Consider the following 6,170-nt stretch of genomic DNA (forward strand, 5'->3'; position numbering starts at 1 on the left):
TAAAATATTAAATTTTGTCATTAATGATGAAGAATAGTTAAACTGATTTAAATTAAATTAATTGTGACGATATGTTGAAGAAATTGGTTTGTGTAACACACACACATTCCACCCACTCTGTATTCTGTTTCTATCCTGACAGGATCACATGCACATGCAGACAACTCCACACCCGCACATCTTCATCCCACATGGATGGATCATGCACTTGTGATCTCTTGGGAGAGTCTACGTGACATATGACCCACACAAACATTTCACCCTTCTTCCTCTCCCCAATAACACATTAACAAATTCATAAAAATACAAAAACTAAATTAAATAAAGGAAAAACCTTTCTGCCAGCTCTAACCAGATTGCTATTGCACATTCTTAAGATGCCCAAAGGAAAAAATAATATTAAGAAAAAAACACCCTTTTCTCTTATCTCTGTCCCTCCTTCCATTCAGACAGACACCCTTTCAATTGTTTCTTTCTCTGCCTCTTCTCTGTCCACTGTAAGACTGTGTTAGATTATCATTCCCTCTCTCTTTATCTGCATTGTTTGTGGCTGTTGACGGGTTTTGTGTGGTTTCCTTTCTGAAACTCATCAAGGTTTTCTTCCAAGCCCGGGTGCCAAGGGATTAAGCTTTCTGGGATATTCCTTTTCATCTTGCATTTTCGCTTTTGTAAGCGAGGAGGTTGTGGGATAACTTTGACAACCAAAACATGAATTGTATGGTTCAGTGAGATAAAGTTTTCACCTTTCGTGTTGTGAGGATCCAAATCTGTATAATTTGGGGAAATTTGCTGGATGGTGTTTTCTGTATTTTTATTGGAAATTGTTTGCCTGCAACTGGGAAAGCATCTATCTTTCTGAATGCTTCCCTTAAGACTACAGAACTGTGGAAACTGTTTCATTCTTTTTGTAACTGACAGGGTTAGGACTGGATATAATTGACGAAAAGAGAGGAGATTCTTTTAATTTATCTTTTGAGCACAGTGGATTTTGGTTCAGGACAGTGATGGTCCCTGTGGGTTTGTGAACTTCTGGATTCTGTATTCTTCTATTTTGCACTAGAATAATATTCCTTTTCGGAAATGGGTTTGAGCTTAGCAGTGTTGTGTGAGTAGATTTAAGAGTAATAAATTATACAGCTTTATGAAGAGGGTGTAACTGATTGTGGTAGTTGGGGGGTCTAGTTCAAGTGAAAAGGAAAAAGGTTGATATGGCAGCAAAACTCCTGCAATCTTTAGCAGATGAAAACCCAGATCTGCAGAAGCAGATAGGATGCATGACTGGGATTTTTCAGCTTTTTGATCGTCACCATGCTCTCACGGCTCGCCGCATTGCCCAGAAGAGGCTTCCTTCTGGTATTCCCCTAATAGGAACAATATTCAATTTTACTAATTCAGTTGTGTTTTTTGTTTTTCTCTGTTTTTCCCACTTGGCAATCTCTGATATAATTTATCATTCAAGTCGTTGACTTTAGTGATAGTTCTGATTACTAATTGATCTTATCACATGGATGCTAATCTTATATCAGTATTAGTTGCATTTGTGTATCGTAATTTTTTTTCTTTTTTATGAATTAGCATCTGACTTTCCCACTTTGGAAGAGAGAGGGGATGTCTTTTGCATTTCTTTTCACAATTTTGTATCATCTGGTTACTCCATTGTATTTAGTAACAGAACAAGGCCTTGAAAGATACTTTTTGAAAGAGATTTTATTTTTATAGTATTGACTGTAAGTTCAATATAAATCTTTGTTGTTTTGTATGTGGTGATCCTCTGTGTGAAGTGGTCAGTTAATGTGATTTGCATTACTATTGTTGGCTCTTGTCATATGTTTCAATTTCATTGGAATAATTTCCAACTTGCATCTAATGCTTATGTTTTCCTTAGGTAATTCGCACTTCAGTTATGGAAGCTTGGAAAGAGATTCTAATAATATACACCATCGCCAAACAACAACAGTACGAACCTTCTTTTTACCCACATTTTTTACTGTTTTGTAGTTAAAAATGATTGAATTAGGCTTTAAATTGAGGGAGAAAAGTTTTATTACGATATCAGTGTGCATTCACTGATTCTATGATATGCTATCCATCACTTATGATTGATTTAACTGCCATTTATTGGAGACAAATGTAGAAGGTGAAGACTTGAGCATATTTTAATCATTTTCTATATTTATCATCTCATCTCATGGACTTCTGCACAATAATTTCTTTTTCTTTTTCATGAAAAAAAAATTCATGTATAGTCGACAGATACTTTCTGATGTTGATGCATTTATTTTAACTATCAAGGAATATGACAGTTTTCACATGAAACTGAACTTATGGAGCAAACTGAATTCATTGCAGGATACTAGCAGCTTAAACAAGGGTGTGAATGAAAGGCAGAGAATTTCAACCGAATCATCAAGAGCATCATTCTCTTCTTGTTCATCATCAGTGTCCTCTTTGGACTGCAAGGCTGAAGGAGAGGCTCCATTTGACCGGATTATTTTTCCTGAAACTCCTTCAAGGGATGCAGCCATGAACCAATCAACCATCTCTTCCCATTTTGGATGTAACTCCCTTGACCTGAGGGATGTGGTGAAAGATTCTATGTATAGGGAAGCCCGAGGGCTTTCAGTGAAGACTACAGGCAAAGAAGAATCTGCCATTAACGCCATGAAGCACAGGGATTCACCTCGTCCTATGCAGTTGCCCAAATCTGTTGATGGATCTTATAGAGGTGGAATAGATGGAAAACAAAGTGTTCCTATTGATCTAAAGGAGTCTATCCGAGTCCTTGCTAAACTTAGAGAAGCACCTTGGTATTATGCAGAAACTAAAGAACTTCCAAGATCATCACATGATGTAAAAGATGGACCCTGGCATTCGAACGCAAAGGATGCTTCTTGGTTTGGTAATGAAGGAAAAGAAATAAATCGTTTGTCCTTTGAATCACGAGAGACCATCAAATCCACACCAAAACTAAAAGAGCTTCCTAGACTTTCACTGGATAGTAAGGAAGGTTCATTACGCCCTTACAGTTCTGATTCAGCTACTCACCCATCAAGAAACATTTACAGTGGCACACCCACATCAAATGACAAATTCTCTACCCTACAACAGCCTTCAACAATCCCCCGTCGTCCACCTGGTGTTGTGGCAAAACTAATGGGCTTGGAAGCATTACCAGATTCCTCTTTGGCTGGTGACACTCAACCATGTTCAACTGAAACATACTCAGCACAAGATAATAGTCAGTTTCCAAGATCATCAAAACAAGGACTAACCAGGCCACTCCGAGTTTCTCATTCTCCAAAAGTTTCTTTGAAAGACCCAATTTCCCCTCGTCGAAAAAATCCTGATCTAGTTATGAAACCCATCTCAAGTTCAAGGTTTCCCATTGAACCAGCACCATGGAAGCAGCAAGATGGAAATCGAAGCTCCCAGAAACTGAATTTAAGGGGTGTAAAAGCTCCAGCGAGAGCACCAGATAGCTTTCCTTCAGTTTATAGTGAGATAGAGAAGAGGTTGAAGGATCTTGAATTCAAACAATCTGGAAGGGATCTCAGAGCATTAAAACAGATACTTGAAGCAATGCAAGAAAAGGGACTATTAGAGAGCAGAAAAGAAGAACAAGCTCCAAATGTTATTGGAAGTCAAAATGACTATGACCAAAGAGCTACCAGCCAAGATCAGAATACCAGGTCATTAAGGCAACAAAACTCTCAGAGAAACAATTTTCTACCATCCACAATCAAGGGAACTGAATCAGCAAGGGCTTTTGAATCCCCAATAGTGATAATGAAGCCAGCAAAGCTTGTTGAGAAAACTGCAATTCCTGCTTCTTCAGTCATTCCTATTGGTGGTCTTTCTGTTTCCCAGAAACACCAGAATGCTGGTGTATATTTAGATAATAGAACCAGCACATCTGCTACTCGAGTAGCAAAAGATCAGTCTCCCAGGAACATTCATCGGGATGCTTCTGCCAGTTCCATTGATAAGAAAGCAAATGGTAGTAAGACTACTAGATCTGCACAATCTCAATCTAGGTCTCAGCAACATCTAAAAGAAAATAGCCAAAGTTCTGTGAAGCACTCAGGAACCGTGAGCCCTAGATTGCAACAGAAGAAGTTGGAGTTAGAGAAGCGATCTCGTCCACCTGCTCCACCATCAGATTCAACCAAACTCAGAAGGCAATCTGGTAAGAAGGCAACAGAGTCAGGTTCACCAGGTGGGAAACAAAGACCCAAAACTCTGAACTCGCGGCATAATGATGAGCAACTGAGTGAGATAAGCAACGAATCAAGAAGTTTAAGTTGCCTGGGGGATGAAATTTCTTTGCAATCAGACAGTTTAACTGTCAACTCAAAGATGGAAGTCGAAGTCACAAGTAGTTTAAAGTCTGTTGAAATTGATGACAGCCAAAGTCCTTCTTTGAAGGCTGTGAAGCAATTGATTTCAGAGACAGCGCCAAAAGTAGGAGCCATTTTCATCTTTATAATCAAGCTTTCTGATTAGCACAATGTGATAAAATTGAAAATTTAAGCAAATAGTATATTCCTTTTACCAGTTGATAATGTGTATATCTTGCTTACTGTTCCAGAAATCAACTCCAAGATTGGATGAGGATGAGTCGGTTGCAGAACTTGGAGGAGATGCTCCGGAACATCCAAGTCCTATCTCAGTTCTTGATGGATCGGTGTATAGAGATGATGTGCCATCCCCAGTAAAGCAGATATCTGAAGATTCAAAAGGTATAGTTTCTGTCTTATAGATAAAGATACTAAATAAAATTGTAGGACGAAATCTTAATTTTTTCAGAATCAGATCAGCATTAGGATGAATTGCAGATTTGTCTCACTCTTATCCATTTTATTTTTGAGATGTTTACACAAGTAAAAAGTTGAAATGCTTTGTTAAACGAGGGACTGACAAGTGGTATCAATACGATAAGTCGAAGTTGATCAGATTGGATCATTTGTTTTTTATTGAGCCTCAAGTGATATGAAGTGTATGTGCATCTAGAATTAGTTGCTGTCAAAGGTAACAATGGTATTGGTACCACCTAGAGAGCAAGCACATCCGTTACACATTGAAAATTATTATGGGCCATGCCATTAAGAAAACTTTGGCTTGTAAATTCTTCCTTGCCTAATGTGCATGTCCTGAGGATTTTCCCAATAGATATCACTTGTAATCATGTGAAACTTTTTCACCTTCCTAATTATAATATCAAATTTGCAGGTGATGATGCTCAAGAATCCAAAGAAAATGAGATTAAAGATCAATGGAACCCAGCAGAAAGCCTTTCATTTCACAGCATGGGATCAGGAGAGATCAATCGAAAAAAATTACAAAACATAGACCACCTTGTTCAGAAGCTTCGACGGCTGAACTCCAGTCACGATGAAGCTAGAATTGATTACATTGCTTCCCTATGTGAAAACTCAAATCCAGATCACAGATACATCTCTGAAATATTATTAGCTTCAGGCCTCTTACTCAGAGATTTGAGTTCCGAGTTGCTGACATTTCAACTTCACTCTTCGGGTAATCCCATTAACCCTGAGTTATTCCTTGTCTTGGAACAGACCAAGGCAAGTAGTTTGCTTTCAAAAGAAGAAAGCACCGCCGAAAAAGATTCTAACATGAAGCTGAACAAAGAGAAATTTCACAGGAAATTCATCTTTGATTCTGTGAATGAGATTCTTGGTGCCAAATTAGGCTCATCCCTAGAGCCATGGTTTCTGCCTAACAGTAACAGACTCACTAAGAAAACCTTGGGTGCTCAAAAGCTCCTCAAAGAACTATGCTTTGAGATCGAAAAAATTCAAGCCAAGAAGCCAGAATGCTGCTTAGAAGATGAAGATGATGATCTGAAAAGTATGCTGTGTCAAGATGTTATGCTTGGCTCAGAAAGTTGGACAGATTTCATGGTTATTTACCTGGGATTGTGTTGGATGTTGAGAGACTTATATTCAAAGACTTGGTTGATGAAGTTGTGATTGGTGAATCATCTGGTTTGCGAGTCAAGCCATCAGTTAGGCGCAGGAAGCTATTTGGAAAGTAGTTTGTTCAGTTATTCCCTTTCTCACTGATGTTAGATTTCTATAATTTTCTTGTCATTTGCTTATAAAATATTCTTGGTTCAAGGCATATAAGTTTTCTTATTAGAGCTTTGATTA

At 38.2% G+C, this 6,170-nt stretch overlaps 1 pseudogene across 1 annotated transcript; it reads left to right on the plus strand.

Annotated features, from left to right (window-relative positions):
* Positions 1-338: 338 nt before the first annotated feature.
* Positions 339-6,170, plus strand: LOC148203353 (protein LONGIFOLIA 1-like; annotated as a pseudogene). Its single transcript, XR_015784087.1, has 5 exons — positions 339-1,353; positions 1,886-1,956; positions 2,350-4,461; positions 4,589-4,739; positions 5,230-6,170. The product of XR_015784087.1 is annotated as a protein LONGIFOLIA 1-like (transcript).

This window comes from Vigna umbellata, chromosome 2 (assembly GCF_029865625.1).
Source record: "Vigna umbellata cultivar VRB3 chromosome 2, Vumbellata_1.0, whole genome shotgun sequence".
Taxonomy (NCBI): Eukaryota; Viridiplantae; Streptophyta; class Magnoliopsida; order Fabales; family Fabaceae; genus Vigna; species Vigna umbellata.